Source organism: Ranitomeya variabilis, chromosome 4, assembly GCF_051348905.1.
Source record: "Ranitomeya variabilis isolate aRanVar5 chromosome 4, aRanVar5.hap1, whole genome shotgun sequence".
In the NCBI taxonomy this organism is placed as follows: Eukaryota; Metazoa; Chordata; class Amphibia; order Anura; family Dendrobatidae; genus Ranitomeya; species Ranitomeya variabilis.
Window position 1 is genome coordinate 559,796,350 of NC_135235.1, and position 21,468 is coordinate 559,817,817.

A 21,468-nucleotide genomic window follows, 5' to 3' on the forward strand; every position below is an offset into this window, starting at 1 on the left:
CTGTCACATCATGTGTCACAACCACCGCATGAGAGCCCCAGGACCACGAGTGCCAACAAAGTGGGAACAGCGCGGGAACATGTATAGCATCCGTTTTTATACATCAGTGGTTGACTATAAGACCAAATACTGTTTCCTATGTTAACAATGGCAATGCATCTATAAAAATCATGCTACACAGGTGACCCCATTTTTGTTTGTTTTTTGCTCACCAATACTTTAATAGGCGAGTCTTATCGAAAACACGGAAGAGAATAGTGCATGCTGATATTTTTTTCACATGGTCTATGTAAAAAAACTGTCCTCAGCACAGCCCTAATGAACAACATTGCTCCTAGTGCTGCCCCCGTGTGAGGTCAGGTTTTACATGGACAGCACTCAAATTTGTGGATAGCAGAAGATTGTCTTGCCGGAGACAAAAAGATTCACAATTTACAACAAAGGAATATTTGCATTAAAAAATTTGCTATTTTTTTGCACTGGGTCTGGCACTTTTCTAAAATGGGGCATGACCAACTACGAGCAATTAGCTATAAAGTGATGTAAATTGCAACCAAACTCTATGGTAAATCATCACTGCTGTAAATGACATTTTCTGATCCATGAACAGTCCAAAAAGGTGCCAGATGTATTAAAAGATATGTGTCTCATTAACATTTGGCACACCCCATTACAGTGGTCCAAGACTGTCATAAGAGAAGTCAACACCTCAGGTATTAGGTCGCACAACTCCTATGTTTGCTGCGGCTCACCTGACCACCATGAGTACCGTAAAGACCCTTTAAATACTTCAGGCTTCATTTTAAGGGTATATGCACACGTTGCGGATTCGTGTGCGGATTTTTCTTCGCAGATTCAGAAAAATTTGCAGGTAAAAATCCCTGCGGTTTTTGTATGGATTTCACCTGTGTTTTTACACCTGCGGATTCCTATTAAGGAATAGGTGTAAAACGCTGCGGAATCCGCACAAAGAATTTACATGCTGCAGAAAATAAACATCAGCAATTCTGCGCGGAATTTTCCGCAGCATGTGCACAGCGGATTTTGTTTTGCCATAGCTTTTCATGGTACTGTAAAACGCATGGAAACAGCTGCAGATCCACAGTGTCACATCCGCTGCGGATCCGCAGCCAAATCCGCAACGTGTGCACATACCCTTAGTATTTACGTAGGTCACGCTTGACACACTGAATGTAGTAGTATTCACACAACCATTTTCCTAGACCAGAAATATCCCAGATCTGCAGTCTGGCCATTATTCCCTTTCGATGCAGTAAAAAGCAAAGTTTTGCAGTCGCTGACAACATGGATCACTGATTCTGGTGAAAAATGTGCAAAATAAACAATAACATAAATAATAATGTTAAGATGATCCACAAACAGCATTAGTGCTGCAAATAACCAACTTTGTTAACCTATCAGTTACAGCCTGCCAAAAACTTATTAGGAGGCAGTGTGTATTTCTGAGCGGACTGACGCGACTCCCAGTAATCTGTGCAGTATTTATAGGCCCGAGAGAATTAAATACATTAGTCATGTGCTCCCAGCTTTTATGGGTTACATGGGGCTGTAAATATTATGTCTGCCGCTCCCGGTTATTGGATAGCTATTTTTATGAATGGCATTTTCTCAGAGAACAACATAAAAATGTGTGATGTCATCTGTTTGCGATGCCACTGCATGAAAGACTTTTCCCTCCAATGGACAAAACATGGATGGAGCAAGGCCTGGTATAGAAACTGAGGTAATAACACCCATGTGGCCACATGGTCTATTAAAAAGCACTTTATAATTTTGGATTTGGTGTGCTGCCTCAACTTTTTTGGATAAGTACGGTATTTACTAGGACTTGTATGTACCTGTGAGGCGTCTGCACCCTACCTCTTAACTGTGCTGTTTTTTTTCTATTTTTTTTTATTATCTATAGATATATCTATCTATCTATTATCTATCTTTCTATCTACGATCTATCTATCTATCTACAGATCTATCTATCTGTGTGTAAACATTCTTCAATGGAGTATGTAAATGAAGAGGTTGGACAAGAAATGACATCACAATTCTTTTTTTTTCTTCAATAAAAGATCTTTAGTTAGCTTTCAAAAACGCATACAAATCCACATGAAAAAAAAGCATAAAAAAGGCATCAAACCCGCACAAAAAAACGCATCAAAAACGCGCAGATTTTTGGCTGCGTTTTCTGGCAAGAGATGCAGATTCTGTGCTAAAAATCCACAGGCAAATCCGCAACGTGTGCACATAGCCTAAGCAATTTTTTTGTGGACGATTGGCTCACTTTTTTTTTTAAACTTCATAAAACAATGAATGCAATGCTAATGTTTGATGAGGTGAAATAACCTCAAAAAAGGTTGTATCCTTCCTGTTGATTTCTATTTTAAAGTAAGGAGGTGCTTTATAGCGAAAAATTCCTGAAAAATTGACAGGTCACTTCTTTTAAAGGCTTGGCGTCTTTGGAGACCTGAAGCTAATAAAAAGGAAAGATGAAAAGCCTGAATGTACGGAGAACAAAGTTGTTTTTCAATTTAAATGAATAAGTAGAGTCATTTACCGTAATTGTTTTTGAGTGCCTTTTCGGGCGTCTTTTGGAGCAGATCCACTCTAAAAGATTTCTCAAAAAAACAGTCTGAACATAAAAGATGCTGAGAAATCGCCTCAGTGGGAAATGGAGGAGAAGCAGCCATGATAGGACTGTATCACGGTTATTGCCATATTCCACTTTAGGGTATCAGAAAACCTGCGCCCGACAACGACATGTTCTGAGACTCCCATCACCAGCGGGGGACAGGCACAGAACGATGTATCTACCGCTGCTTTTCTTTGAAGTGCTAGAAACGCTTAAAGGGAAACTTTAGCTTTAGTTTATGACCCAGATTAGGTGAAATAGTGTACGGGGAGTGAGGTGTTTCAGTTTATTGGAGCACTTGCCTTCTCATAAGGAGTTAAGTGATACTTAGCCCAAATTGTGATTACCCTAGGGCTGGACTATGTCAAACATTGTAAAACAAGGACCCTGTCACCAGGGATCACTTTGGGTGGGTACTAACTACCACGTACCAGGAACACTCCACAAATCCCGCAGTTTTGGTAATGCTCTAACTCATACGTCAAACCATCAAGATTCATATATTTCTGGCTAAAAATCATTTTTGCTATTGGGTTGCCTTAAAAAATTGTCACCGTTTGGCTTTTACATGTTCTCTGATTCCCCGCACAGTCAACTTTATTCTGATCTGTGGTCATCAATCAGCTGAGAAGAGCTCGGAATAAGAGAGATAAAGGAGTTACAAACTCCCCATCAGACCATTATAGCTTGCTGACTGACAGGTTCTCAGTTAACTCATTCTAGACCCAGCAGCAGGCCGTACAACACTGACACCGCAGAAAACAAATGGTACAATTTTTAAAGACACTCAATGTCAAAAAATGATTTTCAGCCCCAGTTACATGCATTTGTATAAAAAAAAGTGGACAACCCCTTTAAGCTTGCCCATTTTTCTGCTTCCAACATATCAACTTACTTTTCACTAGCTGTTAAATATATACTACCCCTTCATATGTCTTCATTAGCTCTTTTGATACTGCAGGTGATCGATTTATTGCTAAATAAGTTGACAGAATATGTATGGATTGTAACTGGGGGCGCTGTTGCACTGGTTTCTATAGAAAACACCAGTTACTGATAATGGCTGTAAGTGGTACTGCAAGTGGCCTGCAGAGATAACGCACTACAAAGAGGACAGCTTAAATCAAAATGACCTAATGGAGAATATGTACAGTATAATAGCTAGAGAAAAGTGAATTTCATGGACTTGTGTCAGTTTTCAACCTACGTAACTATGATTGTAACAAAAATAACTATACTACATAATACCCGTCAGTCCACTCCAGCAGCAAACCCAACCTTCTAGTGATCCAGCAATAAGCACTTCTGTGGTCATTAACAGAATGCAACCCAAGCAGCAAGGATCCTGCGGCAAATCTCTGGCTCCTGAGAAATCTCCAGCCCTGAAGATATTACTCTGCATTTCAGAGTATGCGGACGACCAATTATACTATGTCAGATAAAGTGTATCGTCCATTATCAATTAGTCTGACAGATGCGGTGGAGTGATCACCGCTGCGGATCTGTGTATATGGTCATCTGTTATGCCACAACTTGGAAAACCAGAGTAAACAGTGCCAAATTCAAGTACGACCACATTTAAAGGGAATGTAATCACAGGCAAACCTTTAAAAGTATGTGTGTCTTTAAGACGAGCCTTCCCTGACGCCTTGTTCCTTATTCCAAGCAGATGCCACCCGCAGAATGGACTGGTCACCTCTTTTAGCCGCTTTGTGGCTTTTGTAGCCTGAACCGATCGAAAGAAGCAAAAAAAGACTAAACTTACGAACAACTTGCTATTCAGTTTTTGGCATGTGTTTTAAATACTTCAGGCTTACAAAAACGCCAAGCGTCTAAAAGAAGTGACGTCCATTCTGGCGTTTTCTGCTAAGAAGGCACTCCATACTTATAAAACAAGTTACCGGTAGTTAAGCTAAAAACAAATCTGTGCCTTTATTTTGTGTGTTTTTTAGCGCTTCTGCTAAAAACGTCAGCCTAACACGCTGCAGAAAAAAAAAACGCTTAGAAAACAACCAAGAACATGCTAGACATGTAGGGTCTTCTGCTTGGAGGATGGACACGCTGTGAACATACCCTAAGGCTTCAGTCAGACGTCCATGTTTCACATATCTAAGATTTCCACGGATAAAACATGCACCTAATATAAATATATGGGTGGGTTGATATGTCCATTTCTGGGGGGTGGACTGACCATCCCTAAAAAAAGACAGAAACAGGCCTGTTTTTATATCCAAATTCGCCCATTTAAGTGAATAGGTTTGTAAAAAAAAAAAAAAAAAACAGCAATCAGATGCCATCTCAATGTCATACGTTTTTTAACTTTTAATGGATGGGAACATTTTGGAAATGTTGTTTTTCTATTTGCATACATGAAAAACAGATGCTGCACTGATAGTAAGAACCAGACAGCCAAACCAAAAATGGATAAAGCTTGGATACGGTACACTCTTGCACGCAAACCAACCCCCCCTCAAAAAAAAAAAATAGGTGTCTGAAAGAGGCCTAATGCCCCAATACCTGTGTCAGGGGTGTCGCAGAGGCTTTGGTGTGGCAGGGTTTTCCCACTCTACAGTGTTTACACAACTCCCTACACTTCATAGTGGCCATGTTTGGTATTGCATCTCAATCACCTTCACTAACGCCAGGCATAGCTGCGACTGCAGGGCCCACTACTATGAGCCACTGCGAATAACGAAGAGGCCGCAGTGCTCTCCAATGCACCGTGACCCTTACAGCCACATAATTAGTAGAGGTACTGAGAGATGGAACCCCCCAGATACTAAGGGGAGTCCATCAATTTTAAAATCACCACCATAATAGCTGCTCTGTAGCATTTTTTTTTTTTGTCCTGCACCATTGAAAATAAAACGACCCATATCTAACCGGTTTTCGGGGCGCCATACAACTCCACATATCTCAGCTTCCAGGACCTATATTAGTGTGACCTAGCCATGCCCTTACCCTTGTAGTGATTCATTTTGCTGCCGAGCCCACCGTGAGAGATGCATACACTTTGCAGGACCTCCCTAAGAATGACTTAGCTCAAGTTTAACTTCATCAGCATTTATTTTTGTGCCAAGTAAATGTCAAACACCAGAAATAAAAGCCTCCAGTGGAGAATTTACAATAGGTGCCAGACCTAATATCAAATATTTGCTGCCTCAATACCAGCTACTACGCATCTTATACAGCCAAGATCATTACCCCCCCCCCAGTGCATTGCAATAGTAGCCCCCCCCCCAGTGCATTGCAATAGTAGCCCCCCCCCCCCCCCCCCCAGTGCATTGCAATAGTAGCCTGAAAGTGAAACCCGCAGACCTACCTTTTATATAGGGCCCCAGTGGAATTAGGCACTTGTGTGTCAATGGGCAATATCAGCCTGAGTGCAAAGGCTCGAGAAGAGACAGATAAATGCAAAGGGAGGACTCTGAAGTTTATCTCATCCAGCAGGGAATCCTCATGACATGGTGAATGCTTTATCTTCAGGCTGCAGACTCCCCCCTTCCCTGGAACACTTGAGAGAGTCAGCAGTTTATCTAGAGAAGCTGGCAGAATAGGGGCAATATGTACGAGCTCTGCCCGCGCAGCTCCTGGGTGTTTCATTTGGTCAGTGGCCGCAATTGAGGAATTGGAAACGCCATCAATGAAGGGGGGGGTATTACATCGAGACCCAATCTACATGCTAAAAACGCACAGGTAAAGAAACAGATAGTACTGGGATCTTATAACAGGCAATACTTCGCTATGGAAATAATTTAAAGATGAAACATCATTAGTACTGTTCTGTGTCTTCAGTTCCTGCAGATCTATGTGTCTCCATGGTAACAGACTACAAACAAACTGTTTATAATCTGACACTGCAGTCATACTCCTTTCTTCCATCTGTCCCGTACGTCTCGGCAAACTACCATATTGTACGCTAGCAATAAGCAGAAGCGGATGGAGAAGTAGTATTACAGCAAGGCCAGACTACACAGACTTTGTTTGTAGTCTGTAACCATGGATACGCATAGCTCTGCGTTGGAGCTGTAGAGACAAGTTGGTATTGGATTTTGCTAAAGTTGCAAAGTTGGTTCCTAATTAATTTAGATGATTTCATGAAGACAATACACACATAAATTGATTGCCTGTTAATATACACCAAGATTCTATTCTATTGAATTTTACTTTTCGCAACGCAGAGACTGAAAATTCCAAGAATGCCATATTCAAAAATCCATCCCTCTCAGAATATTCATCTGTGTTCTCTGCACAGCATTACCCATTGGCCATAGCTGATGGATGAGATGTGATCCATTCTTTGCCTCATTTGGCAGAGTCGTTTAGATGTTGTCTCAGTAACAGGATTTCATCTAATGCTAAGCACATAACAGGTTTCTCTAACACGCAGCTAGGGCCCAAACACAGAGGATGCTGCCAATTAGCTGGGAGCACAACGATCTATGAGGCAAGCGGGTTATAACTTCACCGCAAAGTGTCAAAACCAATTAAAATAGCAAGTCGGCAATTTTGGTTTCTTTTGCACATACAATGTATCTCCGCAGTAACAGTTTGGAGGTGTAATTGATTTTTTCCCAGTTCGATCATATCCATACACTCAATATTGTTTTATTATGAGCAGCTGTGTCATGTGATCTCCAGTCTGACTACCAGTCCAATACATGCTCTCCCGTGTAGACAGGAAGTCAGTCTCTGATTTCCTGTGAACAACTGGATGACATCATCACCTATGACAGCTCCCTATCCTGCTCCATCTTTGTTCCTCTGTATCTCCCTTATACACAGTCATGGCGACAACAATTCTATGTCACTGGTCTGTCACTGCTGTACTCAGATCATAGCAATTGCAAAGTGATGTGACTCCGCCCCCTTGGTAAAGTCAGAAGGGCCATGGAAAATGTAGTCTTCATTAGAGGAACCACATCAGGCCCGCACCCTAATTAATCATACCATATCTGCACAACCAAAAAACGTAACCAAGATTCCACCTGAGCTCTGCCTAATTCTTATTTATTCCAGGATCGCACGGCTTCTTACCTACTTGGGTACTCTCTACCATCAGAAAATAAATACAAAGCCTGCATTAAAAAAGGAACCTGGCTGTGGATACATGATTCTGGGAGCATGTATCAGACATTGGCAGTATGATTTCAGCCATATTTTGGAAGGGACCCATCACTCAAGGGCAGCAGGAAGAAAGAAGCCGTCATGGACCTGCCTTTTTGACTAGTCTCCTGTAGAGCTTGGTCTATGGCAGATTTCAAAGGCCGCAGCATTTCGGATTCCATCATACCTGGCTGAAATCATACCGCCATCGCCTGACACATGCTGCGCGCTGATCGGGCAGCATGTGTCAGCTGTCAGGTTCCCTTTAAACAGGCATAGGTTTGCCTCCAGATTTGTGGCATTTTCAGGCCTTCTTTTTATGAAACGTGAATACATCTTAGGAAACCACTGCCAATTTTCTTCTCCTTTTTCCAAGTTGGCTAGCAGCAAGAAAAGTCACCATATTTTACTACAGGTAATAAATAGACTGGTGTATATGTGTCAGGTGCCCACCTCCCAACCCCGGGTCATTTTGAGTTTCAGCATACTGTTCTGATTTATTTCTTATACAGCGATCTAAGTTCCATGCATAGTCATAGAACTAAATCATAAAGTTTGGGCTGCCAGCAGTCACCACTAGAGGGAGCTGTAATTATAGTAACATAATATGCAGTAGGATAAACTCCCTCTAGTGGCAGCAGTCATCAAAAAAAAAAAAGGTTATTTAAAGCGAACCTGTCGCTAGGTTTGATCTTTCTAAATAATTTTCACCATCCTTTTGGCTTGAAAATACCTTTCACATCTTTTAGTGCCTAGTAGTCGCACATTGCTTAAAAAATATAATCTGCAATTAGTTCACAATAGTTCAATGATTGAGTCTGGACAATGCAAGTCACCTCCTAGAGGGTTATTCCCAAGAAATTAAGGGATAGCTTAATGATCACTAATGGTCTAAACACTGGGAGCCCCAGACGACATGAAAATGGGACTCTGGACACCTGAGAAGGTGGCTCTGTAGAATCCCATCATGAATGGTGTAGAGGCACGCATGATCGACCTCTGCTCCATTCATTTTCTGTGGGACTGAACTGAAATAGCAGTATGCTTTACCTGGCTTTCTCCATTTGTGTTTCAAAAGACTGTTCTCGGAATCACTGGGGGTCCCCAGAGGTCAAACCCCCAGCGGCCACTGCGGATATTGCTCTGATGAAGGTGACAGGGAGAGGCACATTTCACCCTTAGCTTCTGCAAAAGGTGAAATTTGCACTGACGTCAGCAGCCTGATCAGGATCTAAAACCATAGCTCTTTCCACTTTACAGTATGCGTATTTTTCATAGCATGTGCATATTCTCTGAATATGTCGCTTTTTCGCAACGTACGACTGTACAATAAGATAGCGCCTCTTCTTTACAATGACGTGGATGATGTCCCCTTTGTCATCCCATGCTGCTGAAAACGCCTCAGCAAAGCATCGGACCGGCGCATGCGCAGTTTATTCTGCCCAGTTCTGTGCATGCGCCGCTCCTGATGTCACTAAGTTCCAGGTCATTATTTGCCTTATAAAGTGGTGCCCTCACTTTGGTGTGGATGCTGAAATACCATTGGAAGAGTGTAATACCTTTGGAAGTGTGTTTTTAAGCAAAAAAAGCGTGATACAAGGAATAAGGAAACCTGTACACATGCAGATATGAACAAAAAGGAGCGTCAGGGAAATGATTCTGCAACCAAAATAAGGCAAAAGTGAGAAGTACTGTGAGGAGGTATAATCTGAGTGAAGGGGTCTGTGAGGTTAATGTATATATAGGAGGGGGACACCACATGCATTTGGCACCAAGCTGTCTAGTCGTTTGCACTTTTCAAGCCTCATATAGAAAGCTGTAAACCGCACAGGATGCCCTTACCTGTCAGCTGCCCGGCTCCCTATACTCGCCTCAGCTATGGCTATGTGTATACTAGATGGCTCCCCACATGCAGGGCTCCCCGTGTTTTCTGTGTGTCATATGTGGGGTTACATGAGCCGGCGAGACGGCAGCTTGAGTTTCATCAATCCTTCCTGTGTCACATCTATAAATAACCATCAGCATGGAGGGGGGGAGACGACAAGCTTTACAGACAAGCCTACCAAACTGTCACTTCCTGAGGAGCAATACATGGCCTGCCAATCAGCCTAGTGCAGGCGAGACCAGGGGCGCAGCAGTGACAGCGAGGAGCTGTGACAAGCCGAGGTCACCATAAATCCATGGAGGATGAGCTCTGTCCTCCTGTCCTGGTCTGTACATGTCGCTCATTTCCTAGTGCTGCTATCTGGTAAAGAACCACTCTGCCCCCTACGGAGGAGGAGGAAAAACAGAAAAGGTCTGTAAGGCCTCATTCAGACATACGTGTTTTTCACATACCTGTCCTATCCATATTTTACATTAGTGCATTATCCGTATTTTGACATACCTTTTCTATCCGATTTTCACATACGTGTTCTGTGTATAACATGAGTGCATCATACGCATTTTTCACATGTGTTCCATCCATGTTGTTCACATACTTGTCCTATCTGCATTTCACAAACATGTGTCCTCTCTGTGTTTTCTTGTACAAGTTTTTGTGTTTCTCAGAGATTGAAAAAGTACTCATTATAAACAATATGGCTATTTACATGTACGTGTTGTTTTAGAACAATGTGTCTGCAAAAAATAGCGGAGACTTGTTTGTTTTTGCTCAGCATCACCAATCAAAATTACCCATAAAAGTCTATGGATCCATGAAAATCACAGACAGCAAACGGATGACAGTACATTTGCCTCTTTATCAATCCTACAAGCAGCTCTCACTGAAATTTTGCTTGGTCTTCCAAACCTTATCTTTACCTCCACTGTTTCTGTTAACTGTCATTTCTTAATTACATGTCAAACTGAGGAAAGGGCTTTGTTATCTTCTTGTAGCCATCTACTACTTTGTGGGCTTCCACCATTTTTATTTTCAGAGTGCTACGCAGCTGTTTAGAAGAACCCATGTCTAAGTTTTTTTGGCACGAAGTTGGAGGAGGCTGGGTTTTTATAAAACTGGGAAATTTGCATCACCTGGCCTTTCCTAACGCTGATAGTGAACAAGCCGTAACCCATCAGGCTAATTAAGGTCTGAAATCGTGGTCAAAGATATCTGAGCACACAAATCTCCAAAGGTGTCGAAACTTTTGCATTGACCCATTTTCCTTTTTGTAATTTTTAAAACATTTTAACATTTATAAAATGACAACATGTATATATTGGCCTAAAATACAAAGGAAATGTGTCATCTTTAACTTTAGCTCCTTTAGAGATCATTTTATGTTCAACTTGCTTAACTGTTCACAATAACAGTAATTTTGACTAGCTATGCGCAGGCGTTGAGAAAGGTCAGAGAGGCCCGGCACCTGCGCACTGCAGTACTTTGCTCTGCCCTCAACAGAACAGACAAAGTACGCCTGCGCCGGAGCTGCAGCGTGAAGACAAGAAGAGGACGTCATCGTAAGAAGATGGGAGGCCACGGACCAGACAGCGACACCCATCGGTCCAGAACCGGACCGGGACCGCCCCTGGGTGAGTATAATCTAACCTATTTTTCTCATTTTTCAGGATACATCGGGGGCTTATCCACAGCATTACAGAATGCTGTAGATAAGCCCCTGATGGAGGTGGGCTTAGCTCACCTTCGATTTTGGGGGTGACAGGTTCCCTTTAAAGTACCTATTTTTTCTTCATGACCTGTAGTTTTCAGTAGTATAATTTTGGGGTACAATTTTTACTTTTGGGTGCCAGCTATGTATGACAGACGACTCCAGCGTTTCACAGAGAAGGGCCAGCTCTTCAGGCCACTCCATATAAGCAGTGTGCACATGTACAGCACATATCTGTATGGGGTTAAAGGCGTTGTCCCATACACAACCTTCATCACGTTTCAAAAGGACATAATCGCTGGGTGTCTTATAGAAAACGAGGACAGTCCTGAAGTCCCCTGTGTGAATGGAGGTCACACTGGCCCACTTCTGCACTATTCACGCATGGGATTTTGGACTTCCTACTCCTAAGATCAGAGGGGGGAACCCCGGAGATCATGCTGCTTTCAGTCTATAGATAAAGAGGTTATCTGAAACCGATCTAAGTCAAACTGATTGTGGCGACAGGTTTTCTTTTAAAAACTCAAGAGTGATCTTTAGGACCACCGATGCACGTAAAGTAGTGCTTGCCAACCTTCTTTCTCACAAGGTCCTCAATGGACAAGAGGCATACAAGGATATGAAGTATGGGATAATGAACTGATAAAGGAATTTATCAGTGGTATCCATCAATAGTCTAGAATTCTGTGTACCTATGACCACCACTAGGGGGAGCTTAAGAGTTCACTGCATACTGGCTCACTAAACAGTTCAATATCAGTCGTACGTGCCCCCTTGTGGTGACTCCAGGATACTCAAGGCCAATAATATTAAAGTTGCTTTTGTTTTCTCGACAAAAAAAATGCAAAGAATAAAATGAGATATTAGATCATGTGTTATTTATAGACTCATCCTCCAGTATTGGTTCTCTGCATATGAAGCCTGATTTCCTTCTCAGGCCGGGTATGACATAATCTCATTCACCTTGTCTGTCCTAGGAAGTCAATCTGTCTCCACATCTGCTGAAGCTGGGCTGGCATTTATTACAGGCTGCGGTTGTATTTCATCACAAATGCATAATAACCACAGCAGAATATTTTTATGCAGCCCCTGCAGCGATTGTTTAAACTACCATTAAATCAGCAAAATGCAGCTGCCCAGCGGACGAAAATAATGTGGTGGTACTATCAATATTAATACACTGGTTTCATATAAAGTCATCATAAATCAATAATTCCATGCTGTGTGCCATCATTTTTTTAGCTAAATACAAATCTGTGCAATACCATCTGACCAATTTACAAAACCATAATTATTGAGGAGAGAGGCACAACTGCACCTCATAGTTCAGTGATGTTGATGCATGCTACGCACGCAAGTGTTGGCACCCTTGAAATTGTTCCAGAAAATGAAGTATTTTTCCCAGAACATTCTTGCAATTACACGTTTTGCTATACACATGTTCCCTTTGTGTGTATTGTAACACCACAAAAAATAAAAAATAAAAAAAAAATGAAAAAAAGGCAAATTGGATAGAATTTCACACAAAACCCCAAACATGGTCTGGACAAAATTGTTGGCACCCTCAACTTAATATTTGGTTGCACATCCTTTGTAATAAATAACTGCAATCCATCGCTTCCTATAACCATCAATAAGCTTCTTGTACCTCTCACCTGGAATTTTAGACCACTCTTCTTTTGCAAACTGTTCCACATCTCTCATATTTGAAAGGTGCCTTCTTCAAACAGCAAGTTTAAGATCTCTCCACAGGTGTTAAATGGTATTTAGATCTGGACTCAATTTTGGCCATTTCAGAACTCTGCAGTGCTTTGCTTCCATCCATTTCTGGGTGCTTATTGAAGTATGTTTTGGGGTCATTGCCCTGAGCTAGGACACAAACCCAGCTTTCTGACACTGGGCAGTACATTGCAATCCAAAATCAGTCAGCAGTCTTCAGATTTCATGATGCCTTACACACAGTCAAGGCACATAGTGCCAGAGGCAGCAGAACAACCCCAAAACATCTGTGAACCTCCACCATATTTTACTGTAAGTACTGTGTTCTTTCCTCTGTAGGCCTCATTCCATTTTCAGAAATGACGTGCTTTACCAAAAATCTCTATCTTGTCTCATCTGTCCACAAAATGCTTTCCCAGAAGGATTTTGGCTTACTCACATACGTTTCACTTAACTCAAATGTCGACAGATAGTTTGCGCTGACACTGATGCACCCTGAGCCTGCAGGACAGCTTGAATTTCTTTGGGACTTGATTGGGGCTACTTATCCACCATCCGGACTATCCTGCGTTGCAATCTTTCATCAATTTTTCTCTGCCGTCCATGTCTAGGGAGATTAGCTACAGTGCTATGGGTTGTAAACTTCTTGATTATGTTGTGCACCATGGACAAAGCAACATCAAGATCTCTGTAGATGGACTGGTAACCATGAGATTGTTGATATTGTTCAACAATTTTGGTTTTCAAGTCCTCAGACAGTTCTCTTCTTCTCTTTCTGTTCTCCATGCTTAGTGTGGCACACAAAAACCCAAAATGCAAAGATTGAGTCAACTTCTCCCCTTTTTATCTGGTTTCAGGTGATTTTTATAATGCCCACACCTGTTACTTGCTACAGGGGAGTTTGAACGAGCATCACATACTTTAAACAAAGTTGTTTACCCACAATTTTGGAAAGGTGCTAACAATTTTGTCTGAGGTTCTGTGTGAAATTATGTCCAATGTGCTTTTTTTCCTTTTGCATTTCTTTGTGTTGTTCAAAAAAAAAACAAAGGAAATAAACAGATGTATAACAAAACGTGATATTGCAATAATTTTCTGGGAAAAATACTTCAACTGACAGAACAATTTCAGGGTGACCACACTTTCGGCCATGTCTGGGTGTGTGTATGTATGTATGTATGTATGTGTGTACACATATATATATATATATATATATATATATATATATATATATATATATATACATGGAGCGGCCCCCAAACGCAGGGCAGCGGGGTACTCGGTACCGGGTCCCTCGGTCTCGGGGTGTCACAGTGGTCCGACCCGGTCCGTGGCCCTGCTAAGGCCCTGCTAAGGGGCGCCCAATTAAAGGTGTAGGTGAGAGCTTGTCAAGTGTTCGTGACGCCACCTGTGGTGTTCGGTCAGGGTGACCGACGCTGCTAGGGGTCCGCTGGGGTGATGCAATGGCAGCTAGATGGTGTAACTTCCCACAGGTGAAGTATGTCCTCAGGGCTTCCCTTGATGAGTAGATGGTGATGGTGTAGGTCGCAGTAAATGACGAGGACACAGAGTTGCAGTCTCTTTACCTTTTTACTGAAGGCTTCGGCATCCACAATCCAGAGCACTGCTAACAGGGCTGGCTGAGACCGGCCGGTCCGAAGGCACATCCAGATTTCCCTTTGCAGGTGGAAATCAGTGCCTACCTACTAGCGCCAGGGTGTTGTAGTACCTCCCTGCTGAGCACCACGGGATAGTCCTCACAACTGTCGTGTATGTTTCTGTTCTCTCTCTCCGTCCCCCAGATGGTATGGATAGGACGCACCCGTATGACGGGGTAGGCCTGGAGTTATTTTATAGGGACCCTAGAGATGCCCCTCTCCCACAATTGCCTCCATTGTCTTCATTAGGTGTAAAGGTGAGACAGCCAACCTAGAGTTAACTGCCCTGCTGTAGTTCAGAGTAATGCGTAGAGCCTATTACTTCCTCGGCGTTCCGGCCGCCGGCTACGCGCCTCAGAAGGATGTTGCCGATCTTGGGGCACGACTCCTCCTGGTTCTGTCTCCTTTGTGCTGTGATCTCGTTTCTCACTTCTCCACAATATACTTCGCTTCGTGGCCTTTCTTAGGATGCCGCCGCAATGAGGTGCAGGCACGGCTCCGTAACGATCTGTCTCGTGCTAGGCCACTGTCAGGATCCCACCCCTGACAGGGACCTCCCTGAGTCTTCCCAAGCAACGCTCTCTCTCACTAGATGTTACCTGGGCAAAACCCAGTCAGCTTCTCTCTCACTTCCTATCCGACTCCCAGTTTTACCAGAGTGTGAGGAGTGGCCTAATACATAGAACCTTTTGCTCCCCCTGGTGGCCGGAGTGTGAAGTGTAGTGTGTGACTGCGATACCTGGTCAGGTGAACTCCTATAGTGCCATCAGACGTACCATCACTCCCCCTTGTGGCAGAGTGACGTTACTGCAATGACCAGGTCTCTGGGGCGCTGCATATATATATTGTAAGATGTTGCTTACTGCATGTGTTGGGGGACACTCGCTTAGCAACGGGATTCAGTCACACAGGCACCTTTTTTTTTTTTCTTTTTTTTTTTTTACACAAATACAGTCCATGCGGTTTATTATAGCATCATACACCGGGTTATGCACAGTTCGTTATAAACTCCATAGAACACAACAAGGACCAATCGGTGACATTAAGTTGCAGCTTTGACTCAGATATTTCATGTACGGCTTTAACTCACAGTTCAGACACTACACCCGCCAGCCCTCCTTGACTAGTTCCCGGGGTTGTCCATACGCCGTCCGTGTCATATAGCACACACGACATTGGTTCGCCGTCTCTAAACACACTGGACGTCACTTCATCCAGTTACCGTGGGAAACCGCACAGTTCATCACTATCCATGGAACACAACAAGCACCAACCGTCTGTTCCACTGGCAGATACGTTTCTGCCGTTATGATAGCCCACCTTCCTGGGTGTTACCTTTCTGGAGTTCCTGCTCCACACGCTGACCTCCTGTCAGTCCTTTCTCTCTCTCAGGGAAGCTGCCTTACGGGGTTCACCAACTTGCCTGGTAGGCACACATCATTTAGTCCAGAGCCACCGAAGGTCGATAGCTTCCCCAACACAGACCGTCCAGGTCCACGGTCTCTCAGGTGCTCCAGGAAGACTCCACTCACAGGAGCTTTCAACACAGACCGTCCAGGACCACAGTCTCACTGTGCGCTATTCAAGACGTCCATCCCACCTGGGACCGTCTAACTCACTGGCATGTGCTCTTCAGGACTCCTACTCCCAGGACATCCAACACAGGTTGTGCTCTTCACGAAGCCTACTCCCAAGACTTCCAACACAGACTACTCAGTGTGCTATTCAGGACGTCCATCCCTACCGGGGACCGTCCAACACACAGGGTGTCCAACACCCCAGGCTAAAAGGTCCAAATCCCCACCACGTGCTCTTCAGGGAGACGACACTCCCAACACATAGGCTCTCCAGGACCTTCCAGCATAGACCATTCAGATTCACACTCAGAGACCATGTGACCCACACCCTGGTTACATTATGAAGCTGTAACCACTCCCACAGGTGGGAGTGTGTGTGTGGCTAGTTCAACCCGCCCATCTCTCATAACTAGCCCAGTAAGTCTCCCTTCACAACTATACAAACAACACAATTTACTTGTAGGGCTACAGGTCCCAGAACAACATTACTTCAGACTTACCGCGCAGACTCCCTCTGCGACACATATCGGCCACTTACAATTCTGCTAGTCGCTGTTTCACCACCATTATAACCACAGATACGCCTCCATGCATATCCCGAGGAGCACACACAGCACCCCCTAGCTGCCACAGGGGTCACTGCATCACAAATATATATATATATTTATATATATACATACACATGCACAAATATTCATAGCAACCAGAGTCTATGTAAAATCTTTCAACACATATAAAAGCTATTATTTCACTTCTGCCTCTTCCACTTCCAAAATTCAGCTTCTTGCCCTTTGATCGCCAACCCAGCTTGGATATTAAAGTGGATGCTCTGATGGGCCATTCAGGCACAAATTCAGCTCTACTACATGTGTAAATGGTAACTATTAGTCTACTGTAAAAGCAAGTGAGTAATAAAATTAGCTCCAGAGGCCCACTCTACTTACAGTCCTGGTTCATACATTTTTGATGAGCCTTTGCTCATAATAATCCATCCATTAAAGCATTAGCAAAGGGTTAACCAAGCTAAAAGTCATAATAAAAGTCATAATTCCAAGGACATACTGATAGGAAATTTAGATTGTGAGCCCAATTGGGGACAGCGATGATAATGTCTGTAAAGCGCTGCGGAATATGTTTGCGCTATATAAAAATAAAGATTATTATTATTATTATTAATCAGGATCCCAAATTGTTCATTTTAGGCAAAACTCACACATCTGTGAAAGACGGTCTGTGCTCTGATCGTGATACATGGGCCTGACCGGAGGGTCTCCTGATCTGAGCAAACTGTCCCAGATATTCCTATGAGACTGTTAACTGAGGTCATGAGATGCACCAGTCAGACCTGGTATTGCAATTGTATTATCTGGTCCATGCTACCTGGCCTGACCATGGATCTCTTAACCGAAAAGAACATCTCATATATGCCTATGAGGCTGTTAGGGCATGTCAGGATGACCACAGTTGGGCCGAGTATTATGGTCTAAGCACTGGCCTAAAGTGGGCTACAAAACGTGGTTGACTGTGTCTTGGAGTCTTCCTCAAATAGGCAGATACGGATGGAAATGATATCCAACAGAGCACACAGTGACTGCTTCATTACAGTCAATGGCCCTGTCAGCCCATACGACCGAATCCCGTTTTCACGAGCTTCAGACAAAGGCCCCAACGGAGCCACTGACATAGCAATATGAACATAACCTACATTGCTGTTTACACACAGTGCACATAGCTCCCAACCGTCCCTCATTGTGCGGGACTGTCCCGGTTTTGAGCCTTTGCCCCGCTATCCAGCACGGGACGCTCTGCTTCCCGCAGACAGCAGGACCGACACGCCCCCTTGTGTTAAGCCATGCCCCGGGCCCTTACCCTTCCGAATGGCTGCCTGCTTTCTGCGCACAGGATCTGTGATGAGGTCACAGGAGGGGAGGAGTCAGGGGTCACATGATCGGGACCTCCGTGGATTGCAGGACTCGGCTGTGCTAGTTGCCAACTTGCCACATGGTGCTGCAGGATGAGGTAAGTAATGCTTTGTGTGGGGTCAGGAGATGTACAGTGTGGATGTAGCAGAGCCATGTGTGTACAAGGTGTATGGAGGGGAGCCTTGTGTGTATGAGGTGTATGGAGCGGAGCCGTGTGTGCAAGGTGTATGGAGCAGAGCCGTGTGTGTATGAGGTGTATGGAGCGGAGCCGTGTGTGTACGAGGTGTATGGAGCGGAGCCGTGTGTGTACGAAGTGTATGGAGCGGAGCCATGTGTGTGCGAGGTGTATGGAGCGGAGCTGTGTGTGTATAAGGTGTATGGAGCGGAGCCGTATGTGTTAGAGGTGTATGGAGCGGAGCCGTGTGTGTATGAGGTGTATGGAGCGGAGCCGTGTGTGTATGAGGTGTATGGAGTGGAGCCGTGTGTGTATGAGGTGTATGGAGCGGAGCTAAATGTGTACGAGGTGTATGGAGCGGAGCTGAATGTGTACGAGGTGTATGGAGCAGAGCCGTGTGTGTATGAGGTGTATGGAGCGGAGCCGTGTGTGTATGAGGTGTATGGAGCGGAGCTAAATGTGTACGAGGTGTATGGAGCGGAGCCGCATGTGTACGAGGTGCATGGAGCGGAGCGCGTGTGTACGGAGCGGAGCCGTGTGTGCAAAGTGTACGGAGCGCAGCCGCGTGTGTAGGAGTAGCTATGTGTGGCCATTATATGGTACGAAGTATCATGTGCGGCCAATATACAGTATGGAGCATCATGTGCGGTCATTATACAGTAAGGAGCATCATGTGTGGTCATTATACAGAATGGAGCATCATGTGGGGCCATTATACAGTATGGAGCATCATGTGGGGTCATTATACAGTATGGAGCATCATGTGCGGTCATTACAGTATGGAGCATCATGTGGGGTCATTATACAGTATGGAACATCATGTGGGGCCATTATACAGTATGGAGCACTGTGTGGCCAATATACAGTATTGAGCATCATGTGGGGTCATTATACAGTATTGAGCATCATGTGGGGTCATTATACAGTATGGAGCATCATGTGCGGTCATTACAGTATGGAGCATCATGTGGGGTCATTATACAGTATTGAGCATCATGTGGGGTCATTACAGTATGGAGCATCATGTGCGGTCATTACAGTATGGAGCATCATGTGGGGTCATTATACAGTATGGAGCATCATGTGGGGCCATTATACAGTATGGAGCACTGTGTGGCCAATATACAGTATTGAGCATCATGAGGGGTCATTAGACAGTATGGAGCATCATGTGCGGTCATTACAGTATGGAGCATCATGTGGGGTCACTATACAGTATGGAGCATCATGTGGGGTCTTTATACAGTATGGAGCATCATGTGCAGCCAATATACAGTATGGAGCATCATGTGCAGTCATTATACAGTATGGAGCATCATGTGCGGTCATTATACAGTAAGGAGCATCATGTGCAGCCAGTATACAGTATGGAGCATCATGTGCAGTCATTATACAGTATGGAGCTTCATGTGCAGTCATTATACAGTATGGAGCATCATGTGCGGTCATCATACAGTATGGAGCATCATGTGCAGCCAGTATACAGTATGGAGCATCATGTGCAGTCATTATACAGTATGGAGCATCATGTGCGATCATTATACAGTATGGAGCATCATGTGTGGTCATTATACAGTATGGAGCATCATGTGCAGCCAGTATACAGCATGGAGCATCATGTGCCGTCATTATACAGTATGGAGCATCATGTGCCGTCATTATACAGTATGGAGCATCATGTGCGGTCATTATACAGTATGGAGCATCATGTGGGGTCATTATACAGTATGGAGCATCATGTGTGGTCATTATACAGTATGGAGAATCATGTGTGGTCATTATACAGTATGGAGCATCATGTGCAGCCAGTATACAGCATGGAGCATCATGTGCAGTCATTATACAGTATGGAGCATCATGTGCCGTCATTATACAGTATGGAGCATCATGTGCCGTCATTATACAGTATGGAGCATCATGTGGGGTCATTATACAGTATGGAGCATCATGTGCAGTCATTATACAGTATGGAGCATCATGTGTGGCCATTATACAGTATGGAGCATCATGTGTGGTCATCATACAGTATGGAGCATCATGTGTGGCCATTATACAGTATGGAGCACTGTGTGGCCATATTTTTTTGTTTATAATTATTATATATGAAACAGTGTGATCAGCAGTGCTAAATGGGTGTGGTTGGGACGTGGATATGGGTGTGACTAATTATGAACGGGTGTGGTCAGAGGTGTGGCCTAAAATTTGTGCGCCGCAAACTTTGTCCCTCTTTCCCATCTTCAAAAGTTGGGAGGTATGACAGTGCATCATATAGAAAAACTCCGCTTTGGAAATCCTTCAAACATGAAGGAGATGCTGTCGGCTCCCTCTTTCATCAGGATAACTGCCCTCGCAGTGCTACAAAAATCGCTCAGTAATGATGTGCGGAACATGAATACAACTTCAAGGTGATGACTTGTCCCTAAATTCCCCATATCTCAGTCTGACCAAGTAAGATTTGGAGAAAAAAAACATGTCCAATGCATGAAGACCGCACCTCACAACTTACAGGACATTATAAGATCTACTGCTCACATCCAAGTAGCAGATACCACAGGACACCATCAGAGATCCTGTGTGTTACCTCTCCCAACTGTTTTGGTGGCATGAGGAGAACTTACACAATATTAAGCAGGTGGTTTCAATGTTATGGCTGACTGGTGTTTGACAGGAATATAACATCCAGATTAATTTTTACAGACCCAGTTCTATATCGCAGGGTAAGGGTTAAGTGAACGTCTTATGAGGTTCGTGTGTCAGGATGTTTACGGTAAGTCATTCATGAAACACTAGTGAGAGTTTACTAATGGATCCTGATTTCCATAATGTGTCCTCTCTGAATGAACCGGATACATAAATCACACAATGGGCTCTGCTATTATACAAATTAGCACATGTGTTCAGTCCATGCAGAGAAGTATGGAATATATGACTAGGCTGACACCAGGGGAATAAATGTAGGCTTCTCACCAATATCTGAGGAAGCTCAGACTCAGGCCTCCATAATACAGAAGACATGGGGACTCCTCACGGCTCTGCTGAATTAAACAGAGATTGTCAAAGGCCTCTACAGTGATTTA

General features: G+C 43.8%; 1 protein-coding gene across 11 annotated transcripts in view; it reads right to left on the reverse strand.

Moving 5' to 3' along the window:
• Window positions 1–21,468, reverse strand: part of LOC143765743 (microtubule-associated protein tau-like) — a 108,283-nt gene that overhangs the window by 55,925 nt on the left and 30,890 nt on the right. The window contains exon 1 of one of the 11 annotated variants that reach the window (XM_077252729.1): window positions 9,593–9,699. The exons of 8 other annotated variants lie outside the window; for them this stretch is intronic. The gene's annotated coding sequence lies outside the window, so the exon portion shown is untranslated. Of the gene's footprint in view, window positions 1–5,966; window positions 6,100–9,592; window positions 9,700–21,468 lie in introns of those variants that run through there. 2 more of the 11 variants (XM_077252726.1, XM_077252734.1) reach the window with 2 other exon arrangements.